The sequence below is a fragment of the Meleagris gallopavo genome, chromosome 7 (genome assembly GCF_905368555.1).
Source record: "Meleagris gallopavo chromosome 7, MGAL_WU_HG_1.1, whole genome shotgun sequence".
In the NCBI taxonomy this organism is placed as follows: domain Eukaryota; kingdom Metazoa; phylum Chordata; class Aves; order Galliformes; family Phasianidae; genus Meleagris; species Meleagris gallopavo.
Window position 1 is genome coordinate 21,703,015 of NC_139410.1, and position 24,762 is coordinate 21,727,776.

Genomic DNA, 24,762 nt, shown 5'->3' on the forward strand with positions numbered 1-24,762 from the left:
CCTTTTACTCTTCTCTAAGTAAATAGAACTCATGGGTTGAGACAAACCTACTTTTTTTTTTTTTTTTCCTGATTCTCTCACTCAACCCCCTGGGAAGTGAGGGGGGTAAGCCAGAAACTGTGTGGTGCTTAGCCACCTGCTGGATTAAACTACAGCACTTGCCCAGCAATATTTTTCAAACTGAAGTCACTGATTTTTGTGTAAACAGGTAGCTCTGCTTTCTTAACCATTTGACTTGTGATTTCTCTGGCCAGTAAAGAGGCTATCTGCAGTTGTGGCTGGCAGGGGGGCATAGTCCCTTTCTGCTTCACAGAGCTCACTAACCATCTGTTACATGACCACCACTTCATGTCATTCCTAGCCATGCATGTCTTCAGCTGCTGGCTCAGAATGCAAAGCCCTTCTCAGCCTACACAGCCCCAGTACCAGGGACCTCATCTTCCCATCTCCCAGATAGAATCATTGAATGGCCTAGGTTGAAAAGGACCATAAAGATCATCTAGTTTCCATTTCCACCCCCCTGCTACATGCAGGGTCGCCAACCACCAGACCAGGCTGCCCAGAGCCGTGTCCAGCCTGGCCTTGAATGTATCCAGGGATGGGGCATCCACAGCCTCCTTGGGCAACCTGTTTCAGTGCTTCACCACCCTCTGAGTGAAAAACTTCCTTGTAATATCTAACCTAGACCTCCCCTGTCTTAGTTTTAAACCATTTCCCTTTGTCCTATCACTATCCACCCTTACAAAAGATAGGATCTGATAGATCTGCTTTCCCTGCAGTGGTTGTGGGTAGGTTTGTCTTCTCTGAGCTGAGAGGAAAGCCATATAGGCAGCAATTTGCCTTTTAAGGTTTTGCTTCACTGCACACCATGCCTCACTGACTTGTACAGCTCCTTTCAGGCACTTCCTCGAGTTTTAATGTGACACCATTTCCATAATATGTAATAAACACCACTGAGACTGATAGTTCAGTTTTGAACAGAGTAGATGTAGTGAGATCCCTGTTGCTGAAAGAATAACAAGGCTGAAAAATCCTCTGCGCTTCAATATGCAGTATTGCCTGCTGCACTGTGCCATAATGTCTGCTGAATGCCTGCCTTCCTCCTCACTTCCCACACAGTAACACTTTATCTGAGGGGAAAACAGAGTGTAGTTACTGCAGAAACCACTCCCAGCTGAGACAGGTGCCTCAGGGGAAGTGAAGGGAATAGAAATGAGAGAGAGAGAGCCATATGCTTCTGGGTTTATGTTAAGTTTGTAGATTTGGACTTTATGACTGGCACCTTCTCTTGGCATGTTAGTTCTGTCTGCCCCTCCCTTCTACAGAGCTGGTTGTGCAGATGGAGGTATGGAAATGCTCTGCGTTGGCAGTGAAGTGACCACATCTGATAAGGAAGTCCTGAGCTATAAGAACTGCTGTACATAGGAGGATTTAAATGGTAAGTGAGATTTTCCCCCTTTTATTAACTCTGCTTTTCTGAAAGAGGTATGGAAATAATTCCTTCTGGAGAGGAGTGTTCTGGACTGATTTGTCAGCTAATGTTCTGTTCTTTTGGGGTACAAGCACATGTTGCTCGGCAAAATATGTAATTAAAGGTCAGGATGTTTTGAGAAGGAATTAACTCGAGCCCTAGGATTTGTTAGCTGACGATAAAAAAAAAAAGCCATTTCTATAATGTACTCTAATGTCACTGAAGGCAATTATGGATTCACATTTCTGAAATCCTTCTGCACATTTTTTTGCAAATGGTGTTGACTTAATTTATTTTTTTTTTCTTCAAGAGCTGTAAAATGATGTTCATTTGGGGCTTCATGTGGCCATAGCTACAGATTAACACATGGGGAACATCTCCATCCTGCCATCTCTCTGCTGCTCTATGGAGAAAGCAGGCTGACGTGGTTATTAAATCTGGCAGCTGTGTTGTGTGCACATGGGAAGCAAACAGAGTGCAGCATATATAAAATCAGTAGCTTTCAGAAAGAAGCCTTCCATTTGCTGCTACAAGGCTTGAAAGGCAGACTAAAAAGCTTTCTCCTTTTGTAATCACTAGCTGCTGGGACAGTGTGCAAATACTACAAATGCAGTGGCAAACGCAGGTATTCTTTGCCTGTGCAGTGCTTTCAGATTGCTAATGGGGGATTTCTACCTTGCTGTGCTGCTTGAAAAAGCAGAGGGTTGAAAGCTGAAGTCATCCTGAGAATGAGTGGTTCTCTGCAGTTTTGTTTTGGCTTTCAGTGGAGGAGCTGCTGAGGGAGAGGAATGTGTGTAGGTTGTCCAAAACAAATAGTTTGCAGTTGTGTTTGTTGATTTTTGGGGACATCTGATCGCTGCTTTATGAAGGGAGAAGCCAAGCAAATGCAGGAGGTGCTTCTAGATGGTTTTCTGCTGATGTTAGATAATACCAAATATGCAGTGAGTAAGGTGTTGTACATTACTATAGAAAAGCTAGAATTGGATTGTCTGCATAAAATATTGATTATGCAGTTTTAGAGGAATGTAATACTGTGTCTAGATGCATCAATTTATACAAAAACAAAGGCACAATGTACGGTGTACTGGGAGAGATCCTTGAGCCATATGTGAAATTGACAACTGTCTGTATGAAGTTCCAAAGTTCAGCTAGCCCAGTATCCTATGTCTAACAGCAGCCTATGGCAAATGCTTGTCAAACAGGACAAACTTCCTATGACATTACTGGAAATACAGTAAATGGATTGATGACTTGTTCTTAAATCTTATGCATAGAGACTTAAATCTGCAAATTGAAGATGTCTGTTTCAATTTTTTTCAGTTGCAAAACTACATTCCTGCTAATCTATACATGAACTGTGAAAACACGAGGGCTTACCCCAATGGTAAGGTAACGGCTGTTTTAGTGAGGACCTCACATGGATCAACTGCAACAAGGGATCCTGGAGAGAGGTAAACAGAACCAACCTCCAAAACTGCGGTGCTTGGTCAGCATGGCAGCCCCCAGATCCCCTCCCACCCGTCTCGGTTATTCAGGAGTTATGCAGGAGCCGTGCTTGTGCTGCTGTGGTGTGAGTGGAGCTGGGAGTGATGGCAGCCAATGCCCTGCCTGTATAAAAGCAGCTCCCCTTATGGAGCACAGCAACACAGGAGCATTATGAGCAGGCTGTGCAAACAGGGCGTGCTTGGCAGTTAGCACAGGCAGTTCTCATGGGGCAGGGAGGGTGAGCAGGGAGAGTCCTCTCCTCCCCTCCTCTCTACTTCTTTGACAACTCTAGGGTGCTGCTGCCTTTTACAATTACCATGGTGGGCACCTGTCACAGCAGCCGGGCTGAGGCAGCAACCCAGACGAAAGGGACACAGACTCTCTGGTCTCATGTGGGCACCTGGGTGGACATCCTGAGGGGGGAAGAGCAGTCCAGACTGTTGACTGTGGGGAGCTCTGGTATCTGGAGTTCCCCCTGAGTCCTGAGAGAGGAGAGGACTGTCATGGATGCAGGTATGTGCATGTACGCTGAGGGAGCTGGCAGGTGATTGCTGAACTGCTCTCTGTCATCTTTGACAGGTCTTGGAGAACAGAAGAGGTGCCTGAAGACTGGTGGATAGCCAGTGTCACTACGGAAAGGGCAAGAAGGAGGATCCAGGAAACTACAAGCTAGTCAGTCTCACCTCTGTCACTGGGAAAGCGACAGGACAGCTTGTTCTGGATGCACCTCTAAGCGATTGAAAGAAAAGATTATCAGGTGTAGTCAGCATGGATTCACCGAGGGGAAATCATGCTCAACCAACCTCGTAGCCTTCTATGATGGGGTCTCTGGCTGGGTAGATGAGGGGAGAGCTGTGGATGTTGTCTGCGTTGACTTCAGCAAGCCTTCTGATGCTGTCTCCTGTGTCATCCTGATAACAAAGCTGAGGAAGTGTGGGATAGCTGAGTGGACAGTGAGGTGGCTTGAGAACTGGCTGACTGGCTGAGCTGAAGGGGTGGTGATCAGTGATGCAGAGTCTGGTTGCAGACCTATGACTAGCAGTGTTCCCCCGGGGGTCGGTGATGGATCTGGTCTTGTTCAATGTCTTCATGGATGACCTTGATGAGGAGATAGTGTCCACTCTCAGCAAGTATGCCGATGCTACAAAGCTGAGTGGCTGACACCTGATGGCTGTGCTGCCATTCAGCAAGACCTGGACAGGCTGGAAAGCTGGGCAGTAAGAAACCAGGTGAGGTTTAACAAAAGCAGGTGTAGAGTCCTGCACCTGGGAAGAAATAACTGCAAGTATCAGTACAGGTTGTCTCATAACCTGCTGGAGAGGAGCTCTGTGGAGAAGGATCTGGTGGTCCTGGTGGACAAAAGTTTGGCCATGAGCCCTTGTGTATGCTCTTGTGGCCACGAGTGAAAATGGAATCCTGGGGTGTGTTAAAAGGAGCATGGCCAGCAGGTCAAGAGAGGTGATCCTCCCCCTCTACTCTGCCCTGGTGAGGCCTCACCTGGAGTCCTGCATCCAGTTCTGGGTTCCCCAGTACAAGAAAGACAGGGATCTCCTGGAAAGAATCCAGCGGAGGGCCACAAAGATGATAAAAGTGCCTGGAGCGCTTTTTTTTTTTTGTTTCTCCCTATGAGGAAAGGTTGGGTGACCTGGGTCTGTTCAGCCTTGAGAAAAGAAGACTGAGAGGGAGTCTGACTAATGTTTATAAATATCTTAAGTGTGGGAGACAAAGGGACATGGCCAACCTTTTTTCAGTGGTCTGTGGGAACAGGACAAGGGGAAATGGCCGTTAACTGGAGTGTAGGAAGTTCTGTGTCAATATGTGAAAGATGGAGGGTGATGGAGCACTGGAATGGGCTAAGCAGAGAGGTTGTGGAGTCTCCTCTGGAGGTGTAGCTGTGCAACCTGCTGTAGGAAACCCGCTTCGGCAGGGAGATTGGACACAATCTCTAGAGGTTCCTTCCAACCCCTACAATTCTGTGATTGTAGACATCAGGTGAGACAGTGATGTGTGAATTACAGAAGGTGCGAGGCTGCTTCCCTAGGTATGTTTGAAGTTTCTGAGACCAAATTGAGATCATTTTGGATTTTGCAATAGAAACTATGTATCCAGTATTTTGCATCGTGTTTCTGTGTGCCTCTCTTAATAATGTCTTCTTGAGTTTGAATAATCTTCAGCAGGCTCCTATGCTCGTAATCAATCAATATCAGCCTGGAGAAAATCTGTCTGTACTAATTCTGACATGGGGCTGTGTCACAATATCTGCTTACTGCTGTTGAAATATTATTGCTGAAGTTTAGAAGACTTTTCTGCATTGCAGTCCTTTTCAATCAATTTATGTAATTAAAATTAGTAAACTGGTTGAGAACTGGCATGTTGTGGATACCCATCAGCAGCACACACCACAACTTGCTGAGGTAGTGCAGAAATTGCCTCTACTCACATGTGTAAGGTTGAGATGTGCTGGACCGTGTGGCATTTGTCTTAACAAATATGACTTTGAATGCTAAGCAGAGGACCACATAGTAGTGCAAACAATCTTGGTATGGTGATGGTCTTCTTCCTGTGTTTTGATAGGACTGTATGCTGGCTGGGACCTGCTGGACTTTTTGGTGTTTCCTCCATATTGCCTTCATATGTATGTAGTTATGGACCTACTAGATTGTCAAACAAGTGGGATTTTTATTTGAAAACTTGGACCTAATTTTCATTATAGATAATTTGCTCATTCTATGTATTGTGCAGCATTTTTTTTTCCTTTTTTTTTTTTTTTTTTTCCAAATTAGTCTTGAAATGAAGTAATTTATCTCAATATGGGCCCAGGTCAGTGCACATTAAAGACACAGTGTCTGTGTTCTGAGTACAGTATGATGAATATATCCTTACAGCACCTTTTATCCTAAGAATCATTCAGATCATTTCAGAGAGGAATGCCCTTAAAGCAGTGGTGTTGAGAGAGCATATTGGTTTTGTACAGGTTGTTTACAATTTAGTGGTCTGCTGAAGAATTCTCAGGAAGTTTTAATTATTGAAATGCAGCTCAGGGCCCTGCTATGATCTTGAAACACAACCGAGGAGTTATTGCTGCGGTGATGCATGTAGATACTTTATTCAATCACTATGATTACTTTACAAAGTCCTTTAGACTTATCTGATAAATAATAGCAATCAATGACATTTTTATTATGTTTACAGATGCTGAAATAGTATTTTATATATATTATTATAATATAATATATATTATTAGTTGCATGAATGTTAACAGTTATATGCAATGGAATTAACATCTGTAGAAATTGCTTAAAGTTGCCTTGCATAGTTAAACCTTAAAATAACTTTATTGCTGGAGAGAAAAAAAGCAGGCAGAATACTACTTTATTTATCTTGTTTTTGTGCTTTGTCAGTATGGCTGGAACTGGATTCGTTTAGGATGAAATTAAACTAGGAAACAAACTCTTGGGGTCTCATCAGAGCATGAATGAGTTTACTTTGGAGTAAAATAATGGTAATCAGTGTTGCATTTTTAGTTTCTGACTGTAATGCATAGCAGAACTGAAAAAAGCAAACAAAACCAAACAACAGCAACAGCAAGATACCTGTACAATTGAAAATAGACGTTGTCCAGAAGACATTGCTGGAGCTCTGAACCTAATCATTAGCGCAATAATCATTAGGATGTTATTGTTTCTTACAAATATCAAAGATGTAACTGTCTGCCAGGTCTTGAGAACAACCAGGTGAAACTGCCCTTCTGCCTCAATCTGTGATCATCTCATCAGGAGTAATAACTAAGCACTTCAGTTTGTCACTTACTTTCTATTATTCGTTTAGCTGTAAGACCAAAAAAAACCCTGCAACTCTGATGTGACTCCTGACTCTGGATGTTAGAAAAACCAGCAGATTGTCCCTACAAACATGTAGAGTCTTTGCTGCCGGAAGCTATGAGTTTTCTTAAGACAGACTCTTTAAACTCTATTGATTCCAATGGGAAATCTCACTACAAACTAGAAGAAGCCTGTCGCCCTCGTTATTTGTTGAGTCTTGCAAGCCAGACAGTTCACAGGAAAAGGAAAAGAAGAGATGTAAAAGGATTTTATCATTTTTCTAAATCGCTCTTAGTTATGCCTAAGACAATATATCCTATTTTTAGCAACTGACTTTATCATTCCCTGAAGATTCATCTGAAACGTACTTGTGTTGCACAACAGATAATAGCTCTGTGGTTTTGAAATGCCTGTTCTTCTTGCCCATAATTTAAGCGGTCTTAGGAGGAGCACAAATCTCTTGTGACATTTTGTATATACTGAAAACCTCTTTAAAGGTGAGTAACCCAGCTACTCCAGGGAATAAACAGGCTTGAGCAGCAGGACTGGGTGAACCTCGAGAGGTTCAACCAAGTCAAGTGCCAGGTTTTGCGCCATGATCATGCTGGTCATGCCAGGGAACAAAAGGATTGTGCGCAGCCCTGTGGAAAAGGATTTGGGGGTACTGCTGCACAGCAAACTGAACGTGAGCCCGCAATGTGCCCTCACAGCCCAGAAGGCCGACTGTATCCTGGGCTGCATCCAAAGAAGCGTGACCAGCAGAGCAAGGGAGGTGGTCCTGCCCCTTTGCTCTGTACTGGTGAGACCTCACTAGGAGTTGTGCATCCAGATGAGGAATCCTCAGTACAGGAGAGAAACGAACCTGTTGAAGCACACTGAGAGAAGGGCCACAGAAACAATCCAAGGGATGGAACACCTCTGCTACAAGGACAGGCTGAGAGAGCTGGGCTGTAAAGCCTGGAGAAAAGAAAGCTCCAAGGTGACCTGATAGCAGCCTTTCATATCTAAAGTGGGGCAATGAGAAATAAGGGGAGTGTTCTACAGTATCAAACTGTGGATGAAAAGGGGTTAGTACAGTCTTTTCTTGTGACTTTCCCATAAAATTCTTTTACTTGAACTCAGGTAAGGGTCATTTGAGTGAACTGCTGATACTACAGCTCTGAGAATGATTTCTCTGCTTTGAAGTGGAAATAAGGCTGGGACATTCCCTTCACAAAGAGCATCTCTGTGGTAAGTAGGCAATGAGTACTACTAGAATGTGTCCAAACATTCCTTTAAGTGCTAGGTTACTGTTAAAGCAGCAACGTGTTCTAAAAGTTTTCTGGGCAGAAGTTGAGCTAATGACAGTTAAAGCCTTGAACAGTCTCGAGTATTGTATATCTGTGCAGGGTGAAAACAGACCTTGTTGGATAACCTGCTGGTACCAACAAGATTCATTTTAAGAACAGAACGATCTACGTTTCTTCTAAATGTAAATCACTGTACTAAAATATCAAAATAAACTTTTCATGCACGCTGTATTTGAATACATTCCTTTGTATATGCACTCTGGAGTGATTGCCCCAGACTAGCCATGGCAGTTACAACATACAACTACTTACTGACCCCTAAAGTATGCCTGGGAGTGTTCTGTCTGAATATTTAGGTGACATCCAAAGTTACTGGATGCTTCAGCAGCTGAAATAGAAATGCTGTTCTTCTCTGGACCATGCCTCTAACAAGATTAGTGCACTCGCACATTGTTGAACTACAACAGGACAGTGATTAAAGTAGTGAAGCACAGTGCAGTATTTCTCCTGAAATGATATTAAACGTGGAATGGAATATAAATGGAAATGAGGTGACTTTTGTACAGCTCACCTTAATTAAGTGATGTCCCCATGGAAATTAATTTGAATACTAAAAGCGTGTATAAGCATTGTCTGAACTTTCTCTCAGTGCCTAATCCAAGTCCAGCTGTGCTGGCCTGGGTCTGTTAGTTCTGGGTGTTTACAAACTTCCTCCTCTTCATCTAGCTGGCTGTCACTTTGTATCTTGAAAGTGTTTAACAGCAAATTCTGTGGACGATAAGTGTTACATTTCAGTATCTTTCCAAACAGGTTCCAGCTAGTGTACAACGTTCCAGTCTGACAAAAGGCTTTTGAATTTCATGCTACTCCAGTGGATTCTGCTACTTTTTAATTAAGACTGTAGAGTACCATGATTTTGCTGGCCCCTTGTTTTACTTTGGTGTGTAATTGCCCTGAGCAGTGAAGCTCAGCATATTTGCTCTAACAAGTTGTTGTCGTCTTTTTTTTATTATAAAAACAAACAAACAACAACAACAAAAAAAACCATGTGGATTTCACATAGTAGTGGCATTGACAGTCGATGAGGAAAGACGTACCAAGTCATTCATGAGTGGATGTTGTGAGGAGTGTAGGGAAAATAATTAATTGAGGTTCTGCAACCTCAAAATTAGTTCTCAGGACAAGCATAGATGATGACAAACTTCTGTTTAATACACAGATTTCTAACATCAGTATTGTTCCTTTCTGGTATTCAGTACTGATAATATAATAGAATCTCTCAGGCACAGTTTTGTCTAACTGCTTTATGCTACTAAATGCATGCAACTCTACTTTCCTCAAACGCTGCTCCTAGAGGTGGTATGTGTACGTGTTGTTGGTGTTGTTTGTGGCTTTGTTCATTTGTTTGCTTTAGATTGTTTGGAGTGGAGTTAATTCAGTGGAGACCTCTATATGATGCAATTGCAAGGATTACTGACTGCTGCTAACTGAATTAAATGAGACAATAGGAAGAACAGAGCAACAGAACTGTGACTGCAAAGCTTGACAGACATAGCTATTCTACTAGTTGTTGTAACTTACAGTAGGTCACCCCTGCAGCCTGCAGTTGGCCTGTGATTTGAACTCTTCAAGCACCTCCAAATTCTTCACATTGATAAAAGTGATTTAATGCCACCAGCAAGTCTGTCTGAGTACTGTATATTCCCAGTCATTGATTCAAATTTCAGTGAATTTTGATAGCTTTAATTGTTTTATTTATTTATTTATTTTAGCTGACTCTGTATTTCTTTAGACCAATACTGTGGATCACAAAAGATAGCTGGTTGAATGTAGGGAGCGTAGGATTTTGAAAATTTCAGAGCTGTGACAAATACACAACCAGAATATTTTGACACTAAAGTGAGAGAATGGCTCCATTAATGTCTGGTCCCTTTTATTTCTTCCATCTGCTGCTAATAAAACAAATTCAGTTGAAGTTTGGGTTAGAATAATTATTTCTAGTTGCATATTATCTCATCCTAGTCTTATGAGGATTCCAATCTCTCAAAATATTGCTCTGTGTTCTGTGATTCAGGCTACAAAATTTCCTGTTAATTATGCACAACTGTGAGGAAGAGTCTGTAAGGAGAATATTCAGTGTTTTCTATTTAAAAATTGAAACACAGCCCTGATGTTTTGAACTGTAGGGAAGACGAGCAGCTCGAAGAATGAGTCTCCAATAGTTTGCTGAAGAAATACTTGATTTATCTGCTTAATTTTCAATTACTTGCTTTGTCAACTAGAGAAACGTGAGGAACTTCAAGTAGATGTGTCGGGTATTGACTGCCAGAGAGTTTAGCAAATTTTTTTTTTTCTAACCTGTTCTGTAATTATTGTACTTTATAGTAGAAACTGAGGTAAATGTCCTATAGAGCAAGGGAAAGAGCACCAGATGAAAAAATTGTTTCAGATTTCTACATCTTTTAAAGTTGTCAGTGCTGTAAGGGTTCTACCCCTTTGTAAAGTAATTCTTTAATCCTGAGAAGTGTGAGGCTGATAGTTGTGATGGAATTACAAGACTGGAATGTTTCACCCTTCTCAACAAGATGTCTGCGTTGATGATGATCTGTGAATTAGTATAGAACTGACAAAGAAGTCTGGAGGCATTTTCTTCTGATTTTTATTTGTTCTAATGGTGAGATTAAAAAATAAAAATAATTTAAAAAAAATTGTGCATGTCCTTGCTCTGTAGGTTTGGGATACATAGTTTTGTTGTTGTCGTTGTTGTTTTTTTTTCCTGGAGGGAAGTAACACAGGATAGGATACTGGTAATAAGGACAAATGGATTTATTGCTGAGCAAGTTGCATACTGTTTGACAGAAAATTCCTGAACTGATCAGTGTTGATGGTAGTTGGTGCTGCCTCCTGGTGTTTTCTGTCTCTTTCATTTGAGGGTTTAAACAATTTAAGTTTTTAATATGTAAAGGCATTCCATGAGTAGCGATAGATTATTGCAAGAAAAGACAAACGGATGTTTTATTTTACTATATATCCTGGGAAATGTTGTCCTTTTTTCAGATTACAACCCTGCTTTTTTTAGTGCAGCCTATTTCCAGGACCAGACTTTTAAAAATTGGTTTATTTATTTATTGTAAAGAAAAGCCAATGTAGACAATACTTTTTCAGTCTTCTGTATTTACTGACTGTCTTCCTAGTAGTGCTATTAAGAACTACTTTTTCAAACAAAAACAAATCAGAAGGAAATCTGTCAGTTTAAATGGAGTTAATGTCAGGAGTTCCGAGTGCCTCTGTGTTTATTTCCATCCATCTAGTTATCGTTGTAATTTTTGCATCTGGAAGTCCCTGAAGAACAAGCTGTGTCCATGAAACACAGCAGATGGCTTCCAAAGCTGATTTGTTTTTTTTTTTTTTTCCCTTTCTGAATGTAACATAAAGTGTAGATTTAAGAATGTAAAAAATTCTCCAGCTGTTCCTCTCTACCTTATCTCATAGCTTTGTAACTCAATTTGTGATAGATAATAATCACAGGCAGTAAGAAGAGCGGTGGAACTGAAGGAATATAATCACTAATATATACTGTGATATAATTACTGTCTTATAATATGATGAGGAGAACATTTGTGATGTCATGTTAGCTTGAAAAATCCCTTTAGTGGCTCATAAGTATAAGTTACTTTAGTGTTATGTAACCAGTTCCATTGGGTCATGCAGGAACTGTATGAGCTTCAAAATAAATTTACATGCTATTAATGACTTCTTAATCTCAACTGTCTTACAGTATTTCTCAAAATACTTCGAAGTAAAAACAAAATCAAGCTTCGAACTAGAAAATGAATGCCCTGAATTATGTCTCCTAAGGCATAAATATTATTTTTCTCTGCCTTTCCAGAAACAGTTTCAGCACAACCAAAACCTACTTACCTGTAGTAGATCTTAGATAAACTTCCATTTCATGAATAAACAGCTTAAACATATATACATATTATAATACACACACATATATATAAACAAAAATAATGGCTTGAAAAATAGTAAAAATCCTACTAATCTCCTTAGTATGTTCTGCTCTCCTTTGTGTTGGAATGCATTTTCTGGAGAGTGGTAATGTACCTATTCTTTCTCTGTATAAAAGCTAAGTTTGTTTACAAGTGTCTAAAAAGAACTTAGGCTTTTAAGTTGCTTAGGTGCTTCTGAAAATCTTGACCTTCAGATACTGAATTTTGAAACTTTTTCCTGTAACAATCAACAGAAAATATACATCTTGATAGCAGATGATCACATATGCTATCAAAGATATCAGTTGGCTTGTTCTATCAGTTATTACCAAATCCAATTTAGAATGGAGCTATCAGAAAGGTCAGTAAAACTCAAACCCTCCTAGAGGTGACCAAGCATAATGATCCTTGAGTGAATACAAACTGGCAGTTCTGCTGCTGCTTGGGTTACTGGGATGATGGTTCTACTACCTCAATCATCTTACTATTCTGATCCTGAAAAATACTCTGGCTAGTCCAGGGGAAAACCATACCCCAAAGCAGGTGAAAGTGACAAGATCCTGAACAATACCTCAGTGTGATTCTATGATTGCTGTTCTCATGTGCTCTTTCAGGTTAATCCCTTGCTGTTTTTACGGTTTTACGGTAGTTTGTTATTGCTATTTTACATGTGTGTGATCACAGAGGGGCAGTGTGCAGTGCGCTTCAGCAGTGCTGACAGTGACTGTGGGTCACGTGTGCTGGTGCAGATTTTGACGAGCACAGCATGGGGCCTCGTTTATTGCTGGCAAAAATGCATAGCTAGTGGTGGTGGCTATGTTGGAAAACAGCATTTTGTGGCTGAGGATTTGCTCTAGCAAGCAGAGTTACTGTTTTACCTGTTGCGTTTTACATGGAAATAAACAGGAGGCATTACTTTCGGAGCAAATATATGTGGCCCAGGAGAATTTGTCTTCACTCAGTGCAGCCTAGGCAAACCAACAGGTTGGACACTGATGCTCTACACCATCTGTACCACAGCTGGTTCCCTCAGGTCCTGGTGCCTTTCTTCTCCAGGGTGCTCCGTTTGCCTGGGTTACGTGCCAGGCAAAAGACTGCCTGAAGGGAACATCTTCCTCACAGCTGATAAATTTCTGTTGTTGCTACATACTATTTTGGCATCGGTGGGAGCAGCATGTATTCTGTATCCACCGTTTTGTCTCTTCCGTAGTCCTATATTGTACCATTGCTACAATGAGAAAGAACGTAGCCAAGGACAGAAGGAAAGGAATTGAGCAAACATGCTGCACTGTGTAGCCATCAGGTGAGCATTTCCAACCCTGGTGTGTGAAGAAGTTGTAAAACACAAGCAGCTCTACAAAACAAGAACATCCTGAGATGACAAATAAATTATATCCTTCATACAGCAGCTCTCAGCTTTTGTCACAATTATCCCTTAGTAACAGTTTTTCTGAGCTCAGGAGGGATTTTCACTGTAGGAGCAGAGAAGGAAGGTGTCACGGTGAAGAATTCCCTAAAAGTATGTATTTTTATTTTAGTTATGTTTGTGAACAGGCACCACTAAGGAAGGAACATACTACGTGTTAGATGTTCCTTATACGCATTAGTGATAAGTAATGATGGTTAAAAGAAATATTGAAATGGAAGGAATGAGTTCCTACAGCCAGCTCTGCCAGGTGCTCAGTGTGAGGTGAGATCACCTGTGGGGCAGCTCTGCCCCAGGGGCGGGAGGCAACAGCTGCGAGGGGGCCGTGACCTTCCGGTGACCCCGGGCGTGACCTTCAGGTGACCCTGGCCCGGCTGCCCTTGGCTAGAAAGGGCGGGAACGGTGAGGGGGATGGAGAGAGAGCGGCGGGAAGCAAAGCGCGGGAAGCGACAGCGGCGTTCCGGGCTCCTATTGGCTGGTGGGCTGAAGGGACACCTATATAAGCTGCGCGCGCGGGCAGGTGAGCGAGGAGTTTTCCACAGCGTGTGAGGAGAAGCGGGGTGCTGTGAGTGAAAGGCGGCGGCGACGTCGATGTCGATGACGACGATGGCAAGCGGTCTCCAGAGCAGAGGTGCGACGGGGCCGGGGTGCGGCGGATCCGGGGCGGGGGCAGAGACGCGGCGCGGCCGGGGCCGGCTCGAAGTGGGTCGGGGCCGGAGCCGCTGCCGCGCGGGCTCCGACGGGAGCAGCCGGAGCAGGGGCTGGAGCCGCCTCTTGGGCTTCGATGGCGGGCGGACGGGGCCGGGGCGGGTTCCGGGAGGAGGGCGCGCCAACAAGAGGAGCGGAGGCGCGTCCAGCGCGGCAAGTTGCCGTGTGCAAGAAGATGCTCCGAGGCAACGGCGAGCGGCAATAATAAAGCAATAGTAATGGCTATCGTAATGTTGAACAACGCGGTAGTTTCTCTCTTGTCACGAATGGGGGGCTGGGGGGGAACGGGAAGGATGAGGCAGGATACGAGATATGCACTGCTGATGAAAAGCAGGAAACAGTAAAGTAGCATAAAATCATTTAAGAATATAAGTGTGTTAAAGAAACTCTATAGGAGGGAAAGGGAGGATGCTGAGAGTAAAATATAGGATTCAATGACAAATTTTGTATGCTACAGAAAGACAATGGGTGGCAGTAGATGTTGCACGTTGGAAATATCCCTTGTAAATAAATGCTGGAGTAATACCATAAATAGCTGAATGTGAAATAAAGTCAGTTTACAGGAGACAGAATCTAAATTCAAACAGAAGAGGAGACAAACACGGGGAAAAGAACATTCGTGTCAATAAGGCCACAGTCTCAATTAAGAAGTGCCGAGAAGGCACAGTGGTTGACTATGTAAAGAATAAAAAATGTAATGAGGGCTGCTGTCTTTGCAATGGAGGCAGTGGCCGGGGGTCCCCTGTAAGCAGGGAAGCTGACTCTTTGGCCGCTGCTGTGTGTGTGCCCAGCTTCATTTGCCCAGTCTGCCCGCCTCTGTGATCCCCCGCAGCACCGGCTGGAAGCGCGCCGTGCGTCAGTGAGGTGAGGAAAGCTGCTCAAAGAATTTTTTTGCTGGGGTGAGCTGGGGAGGGGGGAAGCAAGGCCTTCCTTGGCTGGGTGGTGGCGTGCCGAGTTCCTCTGCGATGTAGGGTTTCCCTTTTCCTTCCGCTGGGGGGCTTGCCGCTCCGCCGCGGCTCTAATGGTGTCCCCGCTGATGTTTCAGGAGCTGCTGCGGAAGAAAGAAGAGGCGGCGTGGGGGCGCGGGAGGCAGGAGCGAGCAAGAAGAGGATGCAGAAGCGTGCAGATGCGGGGGGGAAGGAGAGAGGCTCCTGGGCAAAGCACCTGTCCCGTTAGCGGGGCCGCAGTCACATTTAGTCACATTTGAGTTTGAGCGTTGCCGGCGCCTTGGCCGGCTTTGTGCTGGGCGACCTCCCTGTAAGCAGGGCTCGGGTCTTTGCTTTTGCTGTAGTTGGCCTTTTGCCTTGCTGCTCCTTTGGCTGCCTGGGGAGCGTGGCCCCCTGTAACGCGGGGCGAGAGCCACCTCCCCGCACCTGAGTGGGAAATGGAGCTCGCCGGACCCCGAGGCCACCCTGTAAGCAGGGTAGTGCCGTTTCCCCGCCCCTCTTCCTCCTCCGGCCCCTCGGCATCGCTGCCTGGAGGTGGCCTGTCAATGCGACGGCCCCGTACTCGGGGTGTGCGTCGAGGCCTTTGGCCTTTGGCTTTACCTGGGAAGCCCCTTGGCACGTTGAGGTCCGTGGCCTCCGTGCAGGCTAGGGACAGGTCACAGGCTCTTGTCTGTTGCCCGCGGTTGTGGGTTTATTCCCAGGGTTTGGCTGCGCTGCGTTGTCCTTCCCTTCTGGAAAGTCGCGTCTGTGTGTGCGCGTTCCCCTTCCTTTCCTTGTTTGTGTTTGTGGAGTGACCGAGCGACTGAGCTTTCCCTTTAGGCCCCCACAAAGATGGCTGCAGCTTAGCTTCGACTTCCCTGGGGGGAATGGAGGACTTTGGTGCATGCCGCAAAAGGGGCGTTCCCTCTCAGTCCCGCGAGCGCAGCGAGTGTCCTGTCTTCCTCCTTTGTACTTGGTGTAGATCAGAGCCACGTGGTAGCTGTGTGGCCGAGGCCGCCCTGCAGCCAGGGCTTGGGCCTGTTCTTGCGTGGGCGCCTGTTCCGCTGGCGGCGTGACAGCCCCGTACCCGGGGCGTGTGTCCCAAGCTGCGGAGCCCTCTGTTCCCCGAGCAGCCCGCCCGCCCTGTAATCAGGTGTGGGGAGGCTGCAGCATTGCAGCCGGCTGCTTTAGCCGTCCAGCTGGTGGGAATGACCCCTCCCTGTCCCGTCAGAGGGTGCAGGTTGAGGTGCTGCTTTTGTGTGTGGGGTGACCTCCCCGCTCGGTGGGTCGAGGTTGCTCCCTGGGTTCCCAAAGACGAGAGGTTGGTGATGTTCTGCTGCTGCCGGGCGGGCCAGCCTGTAGCTCAGGCGTTGGCGGGAGCCTCGTGCTCTGCGGGGCTTCTTGGTGAGGGCGGGGCGTGGGGGTACCGCCCTGTAGGCAGGGCTGTGCGTGCCCCCCGTGTGTGCTTGGTGAGCTGCGTTCTGAGAGACCCCCTGTACTCAGGCGGGAATGTGGCCCCGGCCTTTCAGAGGCACGGGGCCGCGAGACGTGGGGTTGGGCTTGCGCCCTCCCTGGAATCAGGGCTGGGATCCCGACCGCGGCATTTGGCCGTGTCGCCCCGCTGCCTGGCAGCTGAGAGTCGCTCCCGCCGCTGGGGGGGAAACCGAGCTCTGTGGCTCCAGGGGTGTTTCGTCCACCCGCCTGTAATCAGGGTCTGGGTGCGCGAGCGTTTGTGCTCAACCGGCAGCCTGCGTGGGGTGACGGCCCCGTTAGCGGGGTGCGGGTCAAGGTGCCCCCGGACTGGGAGAGAAGGAGCCTCCCGCGGCCGGTAGGGATGGGGGCTGCCCTGTAAGCCAGGGAGCAACAGTGCCCCGGAGTCCCAGGCCCTTTGCAATGGAGGCAGTGGCCGGGGGTCCCCTGTAAGCAGGGAAGCTGACTCTTTGGCCGCTGCTGTGTGTGTGCCCAGCTTCATTTGCCCAGTCTGCCCGCCTCTGTGATCCCCCGCAGCACCGGCTGGAAGCGCGCCGTGCGTCAGTGAGGTGAGGAAAGCTGCTCAAAGAATTTTTTTGCTGGGGTGAGCTGGGGAGGGGGGAAGCAAGGCCTTCCTTGGCTGGGTGGTGGCGTGCCGAGTTCCTCTGCGATGTAGGGTTTCCCTTTTCCTTCCGCTGGGGGGCTTGCCGCTCCGCCGCGGCTCTAATGGTGTCCCCGCTGATGTTTCAGGAGCTGCTGCGGAAGAAAGAAGAGGCGGCGTGGGGGCGCGGGAGGCAGGAGCGAGCAAGAAGAGGATGCAGAAGCGTGCAGATGCGGGGGGGAAGGAGAGAGGCTCCTGGGCAAAGCACCTGTCCCGTTAGCGGGGCCGCAGTCACATTTAGTCACATTTGAGTTTGAGCGTTGCCGGCGCCTTGGCCGGCTTTGTGCTGGGCGACCTCCCTGTAAGCAGGGCTCGGGTCTTTGCTTTTGCTGTAGTTGGCCTTTTGCCTTGCTGCTCCTTTGGCTGCCTGGGGAGCGTGGCCCCCTGTAACGCGGGGCGAGAGCCACCTCCCCGCACCTGAGTGGGAAATGGAGCTCGCCGGACCCCGAGGCCACCCTGTAAGCAGGGTAGTGCCGTTTCCCCGCCCCTCTTCCTCCTCCGGCCCCTCGGCATCGCTGCCTGGAGGTGGCCTGTCAATGCGACGGCCCCGTACTCGGGGTGTGCGTTGAGGCCTTTGGCCTTTGGCTTTACCTGGGAAGCCCCTTGGCACGTTGAGGTCCGTGGCCTCCGTGCAGGCTAGGGACAGGTCACAGGCTCTTGTCTGTTGCCCGCGGTTGTGGGTTTATTCCCAGGGTTTGGCTGCGCTGCGTTGTCCTTCCCTTCTGGAAAGTCGCGTCTGTGTGTGCGCGTTCCCCTTCCTTTCCTTGTTTGTGTTTGTGGAGTGACCGAGCGACTGAGCTTTCCCTTTAGGCCCCCACAAAGATGGCTGCAGCTTAGCTTCGACTTCCCTGGGGGGAATGGAGGACTTTGGTGCATGCCGCAAAAGGGGCGTTCCCTCTCAGTCCCGCGAGCGCAGCGAGTGTCCTGTCTTCCTCCTTTGTACTTGGTGTAGATCAGAGCCACGTGGTAGCTGTGTGGCCGAGGCCGCCCTGCAGCCAGGGCTTGGGCCTGTTCTTGCGTGGGCGCCTGTTCCGCTGGCGGCGTGACAGCCCCGTACCCGGGGCGTGTGTCCCAAGCTGCGGAGCCCTCTGTTCCCCGAGCAGCCCGCCCGCCCTGTAATCAGGTGTGGGGAGGCTGCAGCATTGCAGCCGGCTGCTTTAGCCGTCCAGCTGGTGGGAATGACCCCTCCCTGTCCCGTCAGAGGGTGCAGGTTGAGGTGCTGCTTTTGTGTGTGGGGTGACCTCCCCGCTCGGTGGGTCGAAGTTGCTCCCTGGGTTCCCAAAGACGAGAGGTTGGTGATGTTCTGCTGCTGCCGGGCGGGCCAGCCTGTAGCTCAGGCGTTGGCGGGAGCCTCGTGCTCTGCGGGGCTTCTTGGTGAGGGCGGGGCGTGGGGGTACCGCCCTGTAGGCAGGGCTGTGCGTGCCCCCCGTGTGTGCTTGGTGAGCTGCGTTCTGAGAGACCCCCTGTACTCAGGCGGGAATGTGGCCCCGGCCTTTCAGAGGCACGGGGCCGCGAGACGTGGGGTTGGGCTTGCGCCCTCCCTGGAATCAGGGCTGGGATCCCGACCGCGGCATTTGGCCGTGTCGCCCCGCTGCCTGGCAGCTGAGAGTCGCTCCCGCCGCTGGGGGGGAAACCGAGCTCTGTGGCTCCAGGGGTGTTTCGTCCACCCGCCTGTAATCAGGGTCTGGGTGCGCGAGCGTTTGTGCTCAACCGGCAGCCTGCGTGGGGTGACGGCCCCGTTAGCGGGGTGCGGGTCAAGGTGCCCCCGGACTGGGAGAGAAGGAGCCTCCCGCGGCCGGTAGGGATGGGGGCTGCCCTGTAAGCCAGGGAGCGACAGTGCCCCGGAGTCCCAGGCCCTTTGCAATGGAGGCAGTGGCCCGGGGTCCCCTGTAAGCAGGGAAGCTGACTCTTTGGCCGCTGCTGTGTGTGTGCCCAGCTTCATTTGCCCAGTCTGCCCGCCTCTGTGATCCCCCGCAGCACCGGCTGGAAGCGCGCCGTGCGTCAGTGAGGTGAGGAAAGCTGCTCAAAGAATTTTTTTGCTGGGGTGAGCTGGGGAGGGGGGAAGCAAGGCCTTCCTTGGCTGGGTGGTGGCGTGCCGAGTTCCTCTGCGATGTAGGGTTTCCCTTTTCCTTCCGCTGGGGGGCTTGCCGCTCCGCCGCGGCTCTAATGGTGTCCCCGCTGATGTTTCAGGAGCTGCTGCGGAAGAAAGAAGAAGCGGCGTGGGGGCGCGGGAGGCAGGAGCGAGCAAGAAGAGGATGCAGAAGCGTGCAGATGCGGGGGGGAAGGAGAGAGGCTCCTGGGCAAAGCACCTGTCCCGTTAGCGGGGCCGCAGTCACATTTAGTCACATTTGAGTTTGAGCGTTGCCGGCGCCTTGGCCGGCTTTGTGCTGGGCGACCTCCCTGTAAGCAGGGCTCGGGTCTTTGCTTTTGCTGTAGTTGGCCTTTTGCCTTGCTGCTCCTTTGGCTGCCTGGGGAGCGTGGCCCCCTGTAACGCGGGGCGAGAGCCACCTCCCCGCACCTGAGTGGGAAATGGAGCTCGCCGGACCCCGAGGCCACCCTGTAAGCAGGGTAGTGCCGTTTCCCCGCCCCTCTTCCTCCTCCGGCCCCTCGGCATCGCTGCCTGGAGGTGGCCTGTCAATGCGACGGCCCCGTACTCGGGGTGTGCGTCGAGGCCTTTGGCCTTTGGCTTTACCTGGGAAGCCCCTTGGCACGTTGAGGTCCGTGGCCTCCGTGCAGGCTAGGGACAGGTCACAGGCTCTTGTCTGTTGCCCGCGGTTGTGGGTTTATTCCCAGGGTTTGGCTGCGCTGCGTTGTCCTTCCCTTCTGGAAAGTCGCGTCTGTGTGTGCGCGTTCCCCTTCCTTTCCTTGTTTGTGTTTGTGGAGTGACCGAGCGACTGAGCTTTCCCTTTAGGCCCCCACAAAGATGGCTGCAGCTTAGCTTCGACTTCCCTGGGGGGAATGGAGGACTTTGGTGCATGCCGCAAAAGGGGCGTTCCCTCTCAGTCCCGCGAGCGCAGCGAGTGTCCTGTCTTCCTCCTTTGTACTTGGTGTAGATCAGAGCCACGTGGTAGCTGTGTGGCCGAGGCCGCCCTGCAGCCAGGGCTTGGGCCTGTTCTTGCGTGGGCGCCTGTTCCGCTGGCGGCGTGACAGCCCCGTACCCGGGGCGTGTGTCCCAAGCTGCGGAGCCCTCTGTTCCCCGAGCAGCCCGCCCGCCCTGTAATCAGGTGTGGGGAGGCTGCAGCATTGCAGCCGGCTGCTTTAGCCGTCCAGCTGGTGGGAATGACCCCTCCCTGTCCCGTCAGAGGGTGCAGGTTGAGGTGCTGCTTTTGTGTGTGGGGTGACCTCCCCGCTCGGTGGGTCGAGGTTGCTCCCTGGGTTCCCAAAGACGAGAGGTTGGTGATGTTCTGCTGCTGCCGGGCGGGCCAGCCTGTAGCTCAGGCGTTGGCGGGAGCCTCGTGCTCTGCGGGGCTTCTTGGTGAGGGCGGGGCGTGGGGGTACCGCCCTGTAGGCAGGGCTGTGCGTGCCCCCCGTGTGTGCTTGGTGAGCTGCGTTCTGAGAGACCCCCTGTACTCAGGCGGGAATGTGGCCCCGGCCTTTCAGAGGCACGGGGCCGCGAGACGTGGGGTTGGGCTTGCGCCCTCCCTGGAATCAGGGCTGGGATCCCGACCGCGGCATTTGGCCGTGTCGCCCCGCTGCCTGGCAGCTGAGAGTCGCTCCCGCCGCTGGGGGGGAAACCGAGCTCTGTGGCTCCAGGGGTGTTTCGTCCACCCGCCTGTAATCAGGGTCTGGGTGCGCGAGCGTTTGTGCTCAACCGGCAGCCTGCGTGGGGTGACGGCCCCGTTAGCGGGGTGCGGGTCAAGGTGCCCCCGGACTGGGAGAGAAGGAGCCTCCCGCGGCCGGTAGGGATGGGGGCTGCCCTGTAAGCCAGGGAGCAACAGTGCCCCGGAGTCCCAGGCCCTTTGCAATGGAGGCAGTGGCCGGGGGTCCCCTGTAAGCAGGGAAGCTGACTCTTTGGCCGCTGCTGTGTGTGTGCCCAGCTTCATTTGCCCAGTCTGCCCACCTCTGTGATCCCCCGCAGCACCGGCTGGAAGCGCGCCGTGCGTCAGTGAGGTGAGGAAAGCTGCTCAAAGAATTTTTTTGCTGGGGTGAGCTGGGGAGGGGGGAAGCAAGGCCTTCCTTGGCTGGGTGGTGGCGTGCCGAGTTCCTCTGCGATGTAGGGTTTCCCTTTTCCTTCCGCTGGGGGGCTTGCCGCTCCGCCGCGGCTCTAATGGTGTCCCCGCTGATGTTTCAGGAGCTGCTGCGGAAGAAAGAAGAGGCGGCGTGGGGGCGCGGGAGGCAGGAGCGAGCAAGAAGAGGATGCAGAAGCGTGCAGATGCGGGGGGGAAGGAGAGAGGCTCCTGGGCAAAGCACCTGTCCCGTTAGCGGGGCCGCAGTCACATTTAGTCACATTTGAGTTTGAGCGTTGCCGGCGCCTTGGCCGGCTTTGTGCTGGGCGACCTCCCTGTAAGCAGGGCTCGGGTCTTTGCTTTTGCTGTAGTTGGCCTTTTGCCTTGCTGCTCCTTTGGCTGCCTGGGGAGCGTGGCCCCCTGTAACGCGGGGCGAGAGCCACCTCCCCGCACCTGAGTGGGAAATGGAGCTCGCCGGACCCCGAGGCCACCCTGTAAGCAGGGTAGTGCCGTTTCCCCGCCCCTCTTCCTCCTCCGGCCCCTCGGCATCGCTGCCTGGAGGTGGCCTGTCAATGCGACGGCCCCGTACTCGGGGTGTGCGTCGAGGCCTTTGGCCTTTGGCTTTACCTGGGAAGCCCCTTGGCACGTTGAGGTCCGTGGCCTCCGTGCAGGCTAGGGACAGGTCACAGGCTCTTGTCTGTTGCCCGCGGTTGTGGGTTTATTCCCAGGGTTTGGCTGCGCTGCGTTGTCCTTCCCTTCTGGAAAGTCGCGTCTGTGTGTGCGCGTTCCCCTTCCTTTCCTTGTTTGTGTTTGTGGAGTGACCGAGCGACTGAGCTTTCCCTTTAGGCCCCCACAAAGATGGCTGCAGCTTAGCTTCGACTTCCCTGGGGGGAATGGAGGACTTTGGTGCATGCCGCAAAAGGGGCGTTCCCTCTCAGTCCCGCGAGCGCAGCGAGTGTCCTGTCTTCCTCCTTTGTACTTGGTGTAGATCAGAGCCACGTGGTAGCTGTGTGGCCGAGGCCGCCCTGCAGCCAGGGCTTGGGCCTGTTCTTGCGTGGGCGCCTGTTCCGCTGGCGGCGTGACAGCCCCGTACCCGGGGCGTGTGTCCCAAGCTGCGGAGCCCTCTGTTCCCCGAGCAGCCCGCCCGCCCTGTAATCAGGTGTGGGGAGGCTGCAGCATTGCAGCCGGCTGCTTTAGCCGTCCAGCTGGTGGGAATGACCCCTCCCTGTCCCGTCAGAGGGTGCAGGTTGAGGTGCTGCTTTTGTGTGTGGGGTGACCTCCCCGCTCGGTGGGTCGAAGTTGCTCCCTGGGTTCCCAAAGACGAGAGGTTGGTGATGTTCTGCTGCTGCCGGGCGGGCCAGCCTGTAGCTCAGGCGTTGGCGGGAGCCTCGTGCTCTGCGGGGCTTCTTGGTGAGGGCGGGGCGTGGGGGTACCGCCCTGTAGGCAGGGCTGTGCGTGCCCCCCGTGTGTGCTTGGTGAGCTGCGTTCTGAGAGACCCCCTGTACTCAGGCGGGAATGTGGCCCCGGCCTTTCAGAGGCACGGGGCCGCGAGACGTGGGGTTGGGCTTGCGCCCTCCCTGGAATCAGGGCTGGGATCCCGACCGCGGCATTTGGCCGTGTCGCCCCGCTGCCTGGCAGCTGAGAGTCGCTCCCGCCGCTGGGGGGGAAACCGAGCTCTGTGGCTCCAGGGGTGTTTCGTCCACCCGCCTGTAATCAGGGTCTGGGTGCGCGAGCGTTTGTGCTCAACCGGCAGCCTGCGTGGGGTGACCGCCCCGTTAGCGGGGTGCGGGTCAAGGTGCCCCCGGACTGGGAGAGAAGGAGCCTCCCGCGGCCGGTAGGGATGGGGGCTGCCCTGTAAGCCAGGGAGCGACAGTGCCCCGGAGTCCCAGGCCCTTTGCAATGGAGGCAGTGGCCGGGGGTCCCCTGTAAGCAGGGAAGCTGACTCTTTGGCCGCTGCTGTGTGTGTGCCCAGCTTCATTTGCCCAGTCTGCCCGCCTCTGTGATCCCCCGCAGCACCGGCTGGAAGCGCGCCGTGCGTCAGTGAGGTGAGGAAAGCTGCTCAAAGAATTTTTTTGCTGGGGTGAGCTGGGGAGGGGGGAAGCAAGGCCTTCCTTGGCTGGGTGGTGGCGTGCCGAGTTCCTCTGCGATGTAGGGTTTCCCTTTTCCTTCCGCTGGGGGGCTTGCCGCTCCGCCGCGGCTCTAATGGTGTCCCCGCTGATGTTTCAGGAGCTGCTGCGGAAGAAAGAAGAGGCGGCGTGGGGGCGCGGGAGGCAGGAGCGAGCAAGAAGAGGATGCAGAAGCGTGCAGATGCGGGGGGGAAGGAGAGAGGCTCCTGGGCAAAGCACCTGTCCCGTTAGCGGGGCCGCAGTCACATTTAGTCACATTTGAGGCGGGAGCGAGCAGTAACGTAGTGGTGTTGACTGTCATTCAATTAAGCTGTCTTCTGTAGCCACAATTGAAATGTGTGTATTGCTCTTGTTAGCACCCTATTGCCTCCATAGACCTTTGATAATAAATGTTGCTTGCTTTTTTTTTAATGGTATCTCTTTAATCTGTGGCGTGCATTTTATTTTTGTATTATGTTATACAGCTATTACTGCTTGAAGCTTCTTCTTACTGGTTGAACTGCTAGCCAGCCATATTTTCTCCACCCTTACGGAAAATCCTTTTATCTGTGCTGAGGTTTTTGTGGCCTTTCTTTGGGGTTTAGTGGTTACTGATATGGCACAGCTCTTCCCTTAATCTCGCCCATGTCCTATGGCAAGCAGGCTTAGAATTGGGTTTTCAGCCAAGCAAGCTGCTTCACCTCCAGGGCCACTTGTTCTGAGCTCTTTTTCCTTTGCATATTTTCATTACTGTCTGCCAAATGCTAAGCATTTCTTCAGATTTATGGGATGAATGGGATGTGCTCGTGGGTGGTTATACGTGACTCGTTCCCCACTAACTATTAGTGTGTTTGTCTCTCCTGGTGCTTTATCCCTCCTCTTTCTTTGAAAGTGATCTTATTGCACATTCTGCCCTGTTCAATGTGGTTGGTAATTTTGCTTTTTTGAAGTGTTTAGTTTGGCAGGTACTTCATCCCTGTGCAGTTTTTGGCTCCTTCCCCTGCTCCCCACGGGGTAGGAGTAGAGTCTGGGGTGGGAGGTGGATCCAGTAGAAGTAGTGGACTGAAGTTAAAAACAATTTCCTAATGTAGAGAAAAGAAAGGGAAAAGTGGATAATGGCTATGATACATACACTCATGTATTTATGAATAACTACTGATGCCCACGGAATTGCTCAGCCCCAGTGATGCCCAGTCAGTCCCCACACATCAGTTGCCCTCTTGAACTTTTTCAAACTTT

General features: G+C 50.5%; 1 protein-coding gene and 1 long non-coding RNA gene across 7 annotated transcripts in view; one reads left to right on the plus strand and one right to left on the minus strand.

The window, feature by feature from the left end:
- The first annotated feature begins 41 nt into the window (after positions 1-41).
- Positions 42-23,811, plus strand: LOC104911685 (uncharacterized). Its single transcript, XR_014884496.1, has 8 exons — positions 42-1,438; positions 2,792-2,922; positions 3,536-8,007; positions 15,241-17,160; positions 17,342-19,261; positions 19,443-21,362; positions 21,544-23,463; positions 23,645-23,811. It is a non-coding gene; the product is annotated as an uncharacterized LOC104911685 (long non-coding RNA).
- LOC109368541 (uncharacterized) overlaps positions 10,708-24,762 on the minus strand; it is a 28,920-nt gene continuing 14,865 nt past the window's right edge. For 2 of the 6 annotated variants that reach the window (XR_014884483.1, XR_014884484.1), the window contains one exon: positions 24,250-24,605. The gene's annotated coding sequence lies outside the window, so the exon portion shown is untranslated. Of the gene's footprint in view, positions 24,606-24,762 lie in introns of all 6 variants that reach the window. The other 4 variants (XR_014884487.1, XR_014884486.1, XR_014884485.1 and 1 more) reach the window with 4 other exon arrangements.